This window comes from Arvicanthis niloticus, chromosome 1 (assembly GCF_011762505.2).
Source record: "Arvicanthis niloticus isolate mArvNil1 chromosome 1, mArvNil1.pat.X, whole genome shotgun sequence".
Lineage (NCBI taxonomy): Eukaryota > Metazoa > Chordata > Mammalia > Rodentia > Muridae > Arvicanthis > Arvicanthis niloticus.
In genome coordinates this window covers 36,553,478-36,562,076 of record NC_047658.1, presented here as the reverse complement: position 1 = coordinate 36,562,076, position 8,599 = coordinate 36,553,478, and the positions used below count along the sequence as shown (strand labels likewise).

The 8,599-nt window shown below is 47.8% G+C and overlaps 1 non-coding gene across 1 annotated transcript; it reads left to right on the top strand.

Moving 5' to 3' along the window:
* Positions 1 to 7,249: 7,249 nt before the first annotated feature.
* LOC117701318 (small nucleolar RNA U3) lies at positions 7,250 to 7,468 on the top strand. Its single transcript, XR_004605681.1, has one exon. It is a non-coding gene; the product is annotated as a small nucleolar RNA U3 (small nucleolar RNA).
* Positions 7,469 to 8,599: the final 1,131 nt, after the last annotated feature.

Genomic DNA, 8,599 nt, shown 5'->3' with positions numbered 1-8,599 from the left:
GGGCTAGTGCGGCTCTCAACAAAACATTTTATTGTTTTTTTGTAAATTTCACATCATGCACCCCAGTCCCCCTCCCCTTGTACTTTGCCCTTCACCCTTCACCCTTGCAACATCCCCCGTAACAGAGAAAAAAGAAAAAGAAACCAGAAAAGAAACCTCCAATGTGAAATTTGTACTGTGTCACAGTGTGTCCCATAGTATACCCTTCTGTGCACACCTTGCTTACAAATGCTCATTGCAATGAATGAGTCTTCAGTCTGAATGAGGCCTCTGGCTTTTGCTACACTGTCAATACTGGAACTTCACTGGGTCTCTTCTTGGATATCCCGTTGTTACCCTGCATTGTCCTGTAGTTTTGGGGTCGGTAGAACCAGCCCCTTCACTCACACCAGCAGTTCATCCATGGGGTAGATGTCGGGGTGAGCCAACTCAAAGCCCTGGATATGTGCCTAAGAGATGTCTGAGCTGGTCAGCCTGCTGGCTCTCCTGCATCCACACCACTGAGGAGGTCTCTTTTGTCCTGGCCCTTCCAGTGCCACAGCTAGCAAAGGGCAGGATCAAGTCTCCTGCTCTCCTGCCCTCAGGCCTAGCTCACCTGTCACCCCCTCAACCAGGGCCAGCTCTACCCTGTTGCCCAGGCAAGGTAAAAAGGCCTGCTCTCCCAAGTGTTGCAGCAGGTGAGGCACTGGGACAGTTCTCCACTCTACCTTGGGGTCAGCTCTCCTACCTCCCTGTGGTAAAGAATGAGGGAGAGGAAGAGGGTATTTTTCCCTTGTCCAACCACTGCACGGTAGACAATAGGCAGGACCAGATCCTTCCAGCCACCGTGCCCTCAGGGCTGGCTCTTAGCTTTTTTATACAGCCAGGACCACCTGCCCAAGGAATAGTTCTGCCCAGTATGGACTGAGCCTACCTACACAATCAAGATTATTTCTTACAGCCGGGCGGTGGTAGCGCACGCCTTTAATCCCAGAACTTGGAAGGCAGAGGCAGGCGGATTTCTGAGTTCGAGGCCAGCCTGGTCTTCAGAGTGAGTTTCAGGACAGCCAGCGCTACACAGAGAAACCCTGTCTCGAAAAACCAAAAAAAAAAAAAGATTATTTCTCACAGATATGAATGACTGTAGGCCAATTTGACCTGGGCATATCCTCAGTTGAGACTTTCCTCTTTCCAGGTGACTCTTGGTTGTGTCAAGTTGAGAATAAAAACTACCCAAGGGCTGGGCTGTGGAGAGCATTCGACCACATGGGGAACATGGGGTAGGGCAATGCCCACCTTGAGAAGATACCATGCCTCAGGTATATGGGACAAGGGCCTGGATAGGGGCTAGAGAGCGGGATGCTGGCCACGCAAGCTCACACTGGAGCTGTCTCTTCAACCAGGAGAAGGAGCAGGGCTAGTGAACATAGAGCAAGCAGCTTGGTCTGACACAGGCAGCACTGCAGAGGGCAGATCCTAGACTCCTGCAAGGCTGCCAGGCAGAGGATAAGGGAGAGCCTACTACTCAGTCAGTGACCCTGCTCTATACACACAGCACTGATCTCTCTCTAGTCCCCAACCCTGTAGATATTGAGCAGGTATCCCACAGACCAAGAGCATCCCATCCCACAGGCTTAGGATTTAGTCCCACATCATACATTAGGTATGACACCTTCTTGTCACCTGTGCTTTGGACCCATGGGTCACAAATCAGTGAGTTCCTAACACTTCTTCTTTGGATTCAAATATGTATTGAAAAGCTTACAGTGATCAGGAAAAAAAAAATATTTCACTCGAATTTACTAGTTTCGTTTGTTTACTTGTATTTGAATCTTATGTTATTTTACTTTATCTTGTTTTATTGAACCGAGGGTCTTACATGAGCCAGGAAACTGCTTTATGAGTGAGTTAGGTCCTCAGCCCTGAGGCACGCTGAAGCATGCAGATGAAGGGGTGGATAGGAGAGATGCAAAAGACAGTGTATGGAAGGGACTGTGAGCCTCCGGATCTCTTCCTCAGGCCATCCACCCTCCAGGAGCTGCTGAGTGTTCAGCAGAGGGAGTTCTCTAACTGTAGCCCATTTCAGAGGCCTCCTTGTATAAGCATGATAAAATACATTGCTGACCATTAATGAACAACTCTGCCTTTTCGTCTGCCCTCCACCCCAGGTCAAGGGTGGGGCTAAGAACTACCAACCCTCTAGTGTGGGGATCTCCTGACAGTCACCTCCATCCTGAGGCTGCCTGAGAACCTTGCCACCAGTCCCCTCGTTAGCACACAGAAAAGATGCATCATTTTGTAGCTTCCTTAGGCTTGAGACACTATGTGACTAGAAAGGCAAGAAGGCCAACCACAAGAAATTCTCAGCCAGCTTCCAGCAATTGTGACAGAACCATTTTAAGTGAGATAGCACACTTAAAAGGGGGCGGGGAAATAAATCTGAGTTCACATTTTTTTTTTTTTTTTTGAGGTGTCAGCCCATGGTTACTTGGCCTTGTGAAACCTTTGAGCCTGTGGCACATAGAACGTGAGACAGGAAGTACATGGGTAGAATGAAGGGGCTGTCTTCATGGTTCGTGGCAATGCAGGGACAGGAAGGGGCCTGGGGCCTCAAGGATACGTCCTCAGTGACCCAACTTCCGCCTAGTAGGTCCCATTTCTTAAAGGTCCTGTCACCAAGCAGAAGCATCCAGCTTGGGAACCAAACTTTGGGGGGAACACTCCACATCTGAGCTATAGCACCTCACCTTGGATCCCTCCCACATGTGGTGTCCGGAAGGGAAAGGAATGTGTCTGGGAGCTGTGCACAGACTCCACTTAGGAAAAAGCTTCTTCTTCTTCTTCTTTTTTTTTTTTTTTGCTTAGTCGTGGTGGAGGAGGGGGGTGTCTTGGTATGGATTTGTCTCTTTGTCTGTGAGACCCACTCATGCCTGAAGTTCAAGGAAGGAGTCTGACAGTGACTTGGGCAGGACGTTCTTGCTGTTTTACTCAGATGTGAAACTGCACTTCTGGGTAAATTGAAACCCTGACTTTACCGGCTTCTCTCCTCTTCCAGCCATGGTGGCCCAAACTGAGGCAGGAAGTCAGAACCAATTGGTCAAAAAAAAAAAGGGACAGGGAAATTGAGGGAGCTGGGGGCTCCAGCTAGCTGGCTGGATCCCACTGTCCTCAAAGCCCTGCTCTGTCCCTGTGGTCCAGGCTCCTTCTCACAGGAAAAAAAAAAACATGACACTCAAGGCCCTGTGGTATAAGAAGCCTGTGGCAGAGAAGAGACAAAGGGATAAGGTTCTGGGTAAAGCCGGCCTGGTTGCTGAGAGCACAGAGGGACACAGTGGAAGGGAGGTCTCCTTGGGGTTACTTTCTCATTCCCCATGGCCCCTTAACTAGCTGAGCTTCTACTTTGTGGGTCAGAAGGAAGGATGCAGAATCCAGCCCAGAGGAAGGCACACCCATCTGGCTGCCACCCATCCTCTGTGGTCACGTGCTTTGCCTGCCAGCCAAAGGTCCACAATGCAGCTTTGTGTGGCAGCTGGCTTCAAACACACGTCAGTGTCTGGGTAAGCCCTGGCTGGCCAGCAGTACCAGTCCTGGAAGCCAGGGATGCCAGGCTAGAGATGGAGAATGTACCCTGCCAACTCCTCCAGGACCTGGGTCAGGCACTCTCCAGGAAGCCCATGGGTGGCATCCAGGATCCTTCAGGGAACACCCAAAACCCCTAGGGCCTATATATGGAAAATAGTTTGGCAACAGTGCATCATCTAGCAGGGTCTGCACAATACACAAGGTTCGTTTCCCTGGCCACTCAGCCATGACAGAGCCATCTTGGGGTTTCTCCAGACCTCCCCAGCCCAACAGGAGGGATGAAAAATAAAAAAAGACAGTTTTGAGAAGTTGTTATAGTGATGCATGTTTTCATGTTTTATGAGTTTTTTAATGTTAAAACATCTTGTATAAATGAATTAATAAAGGCTTGATAGAGTATTTGTGAAAGATATTGAAAAGAAATTACATTGGTGATTCTGTTTTCATCCATTTAAAAATTTTAACTCATGGCAAGCTGGGCACATGCCTTTAATCTCAGCACTAGGCAGAGGCAGAAGGATCTCTGAATTCAAGGCCAGCCTAGTTTATGGCCAGCCAGGAGTCACATAGTGAGACTCCAACTCAAAAAATAAATAAATAAATAAATATTTTTTTTTTCATGAAAACCACCAGTAATAATCCATAGTATGGCTGGGCTGGCTGGGTGTATTAAGAGCAGTTGCTGGACAGTCAGATAGGTAAAGGGGTTTCCTTAGCCCCTGCCAGGGAGAAGCCCAAAGTACCTGGGCTTCCTGAACCCAGTGCTGGAATAATACACTCCCCTTCCAGCTCATGGGGGATGGAGATACTGGTGACCAGCCGGGCCACCCAGTGCAAAAAGCACCTGCTCAGGTTTTCCTCAACAGATGGAGGCACCCCAAGTTCTCCCTGGCTCCATTTGTCTGAGTGTTGTCTTCAAAGAGACCCGTTGGGTATAAAGAAGCCTGAATAATTCCAGTAACTTCACCTGGATCTAAAAATAATAGCCCGCCTGGCAGTGGTGCCGCATTCCTTTAATCCCAGCACTTTGGAGGGAGAGGCAGGCGATTTCCGAGTTCCAGGCCAGCTTGGTCTACAGAGTGAGTTCCAGGACAGCCAGGACTACACAGAGAAACCCTGTCTGGAAACAAAACAAAACAAAACAAAACAAAAAACAAAACAAAAAGCCCTTCCCTGGCCAGTAGGCGCTGTATAGTCCCCACCCCCACCACCCAACCTCCTAGGGGTAGCTGTTATCTGTACACAGGATAGCCCATCTGTCTGACTGCCTCATGAGAAACTTCATTAGAGTTTCTGGCAACTTTACATCACACAGCTTTAATAGCCAGCTCTCCTGGGGAGATCTCACCAGGCTTGACAGTTCTTAGAGCACCAGGGCCTCCAGGGGTCTCAAAAAAAAACAAAAAACAAAAACAAAAAAAACAAACAAAAACAACCCTGTTCTTCCTTGATGGATATGCTTAAGAAAGGAGCCTAGAGCCCAGTGGTGGTGGTGGTGGTGGTGGCGGCGGCGGCGGCAGCGGCAGCGGCGGCGCACGCCTTTAATCCCAGCACTTGGGAGGCAGAGGCAGGCAGATTTCTGACTTCGAGGCCAACCTGATCTACAGAGTGAGTTCCAGGACAGTCAGGACTACACAGAGAAACCCTGTCTCGAAAAAACAAAGAAGAAAAAAAAAAAAAAAAAAGAAAGAAAGAAAAAGAAAGGAGCCTAGAGGAGGAGCTGTTTAACTTTTTCTATTTGAGGAACACAGCAGCACATCAAACTCAATTTAGAAATGCCCTCAGATGTTTGTATTTCCTTTTGCCCTGTGTTGTATGGAAATCCTTAAAAAATGCAAAAGTCCTTTCTACTTCAGCCTTCAGGTTTTTAACTACCTCAGTTCTGTGAATTATATATGTCCAGACCAGTGGAGACAGACCCAGCTCTGAGTGAATCCTTGCTTCTGAAAAGCCAGTACTGACATCCCTACTGTGGAAGTCTTGGACAGGGCATACACTCCAGTCCCTGTCTCTCAGGTCTGGGAGAAGATAGGAACCTGGGTACACACCCACTGGGTGTCAGGATCCCTGTACTAGAGCCCCCAAGAACTGCTTGGTCTATAGGAGGCTCTCAGAAGTCTCCTAGGAGTAAACAAAGCAAACCATAGTAGTCAATGGTTGCTGGGAGGTGGGTGGGATGACAGTTTCCAGAACAAAAAAGGGATTCCCAAGTGTGTGTGCCTGAGCAGGTATTCACTCAGACAAGGTAAAGCACCACATTGTGAATGCACACTGCCTGGCTCCTGGGTCACTCACTCTCTGCAGAGCTATGAATTCAAATCACCCCGACACGCTCGGCTAAGCCCACAGATCAGGGTTCCCGGGTATTTATCTCACAGTATGGCTTTGACTGGTGAAGCTGGGGGGCTGAGAGAGGCAGTGTGGAGCTGGCAAATCAAGCCTGTTTCCTTAGCTGATGACAGGCACCCAGGAGACAGGAAGACAAACAACAAGACAAGCTCTACATCAGCCACTGTGTGTCTAGGCCATGTGATCTGGGTGCCTACAAGCCTCGCATCTCCTCTCAGGGTGTCCCTGCTCAGAGAGGCCCAGAAGCAATGTGTCTATTTCTGGACTTTGTTGCTATTATGCTTCTAAGGCTCTGTGGCAGCAGACTGGGGGACCCTCCAGCTGCTTATTCCTCCCACCACTCTCTTGCCAGTGGCAGAATCCAGCCCAGGGGACAATGACAAGTATACTCATGAGAGAAAAGAAGGGAAGAAGTGAACTGCCTACTATTCTAGCTGTTTGTGCAGGGCTCTGAGTGTCTAAGGAGCAGGGAAGGCTCAAGCCCACTGGGCCAATCTTGGTCAGGGCCACTGAGACCTGGAAAGGTCCATCCATCCCTGAAACCACCATTGAGAGGCAGTGCTTAAAGCTAAAAAACAAAACAAACAAACAAACAAACAAAAAAAAAAACCATAATCTTGCCAGGGGGTGGTGGCGCACTCCTTTAATTCTAGCACTTGGGAGGCAGAGGCAGGCAGATTTCTGAGTTCGAGGCCAGCCTGGTCTACAAAGTGAATCCAGGACAGCCAAGGCTACACAGAAAAACCGTGTCTCGAACCCCCCCCCCCCCCAAAAAAAAAACCATAGTCTTAAAACTATGTTTTCAAGGATTGTCTTGGTCAGTGTTTTATTGCTGTGAACAGACACCACAGCCAACTCAAGTCTTGTAAAAGACAACATTTAATGAGGGCTGACTTACAGGTTCAGAGGTTCAGTTCATTATTATCAAGGTGGGACCATGGCAGCATCCAGGCAGGCATTGTGGAGGAGGACCTGAGAGTTCTACATCTTTTTTTTATTTGTATGTTTTTTGTTTTGGTTTTTGTTTTTTTCTTTGTTTTTTTTTTTTTTTTTTTTTTTTTTTTTTCGAGACAGGGTTTCTCTGTGTAGTCCTGGCTGTCCTGGAACTCACTCTGTAGACCAGGCTGGCCTTGAACTCAGAAATCCACCTGCCTCTATCTCCCAAGTGCTAGGATTAAAGGCATGCGCCACCACTGCCCAGCAAGTTCTACATCTTCACCTGAAGGCTGCTAGGAGAATACTCCCAGGCAGCCAGGTCTAGGGTATTAAAGTCCACACCCACCGTGACACACCTACACCAACAAGGCCATACCTAATAGTGGCACTCCCTGGGCCAAACATATACAAACCATCACAGGGATCATCTCTATAGTTCATTACGAGAGGAGAGAGGAGTTTCTCTGTGCAGAGCACCCAAGACCATGAGGCTGCAGGGTGGAGTTCCCTCTTGTGTGTGAAGCTGCTGTAGGTGCTGCTTCCTGCGGCTAGCTGCCCTTTGCCATCAATGATCCATTTTCTCTTTGAGAGAATGAGAGGAGGGGAAGGCAGTCTGCGTGGATTTTAGTCTGCCTTTTATGGTTACCAAAGGTAGATAAGTTTAAGTTTTACACAATCCTCAGAACATAACTGTAGTCATTTAGTATTTTGCTTTTGTTGTTGTTGGTGGTGATGGTGGTGGTGATGTTGGAGGAGGAGAGATTATTGTTGTTTTTTTGTTTTGTTTTTTTGTTTTACACTAGGGGTATTATTTGAGTTTTTGGAACAAAATTTTGTGATTAGAATAAAGATTTGCTCTTTTGTTTTCCAGACAGAGTTTCTCTGTAGCCCTGGCTGTCCTGGAACTCACTCTATAGACCAGGCTAGCCTCGACCTCAAAAATCCGCCTGCCTCTGCCTGCCTCCCAAGTGTTGGGATTAAAGGTATGTGCCACCACTGCCCGCCTAAAAATTTGTTCTTTTTTTGTTTTGTTTTGTTTTGTTTTGTTTTGTTTTAGTTTTAGTTTTTAGAGACACGGTTTCTCTGTATAGCCCTGGTTGTCCTGGAACTCACTCTGTAGACCAGGCTGGCCTCGAACTCAGAAATCCACCTGTCTCTGCCTCCCAAGTGCTGGGATTAAAGGCGTGCGCCACCATGCCTGGGCCTTAAAATTTGTTCTTATCTGAATTAAAAAGAATCTTTTTTATCACTTATTTTGTTTGTTTGTTTGTTTGTTTTGTGTATGAGCATTTTGCCTGCATGTGTGTCTGTGTATCATGAGGATACCAGCTGTCTGTGGGGGGCTAGAAGAGGGCATCAGATTCCTGAAACTGGACTTACAGACAGTTGGGAGCAGCCGCATGGATTGCAGGGAATTGAACCCAGGTTTTCTGCAAAAGCAGCAAATGCTCTTAACTGTTGAGCTTCTCTTCAACCCCCAAACATCATCTTTAAACAGGCTCCATTGAATAGCACTAGATTCTAAATGGCATGTGCGAGAGAGTCACGGTATTTCTGCCGTTCTCTTGGGAAGGGGTTTTAGCTTGCTCAAGAATAGTGGAGAGATCTGTTAACTATTGTATAGTGAAAAAAAAGACTACACCCAGGCAAGACTTGGGCTGCCTCCACCGTCTCATATCACAGAGGGAAAGATGATGCCCACAGCCCAGCACCTCAAGCCACAGGAAGGTGACAGGAAAAGGGGCTGGCTCTG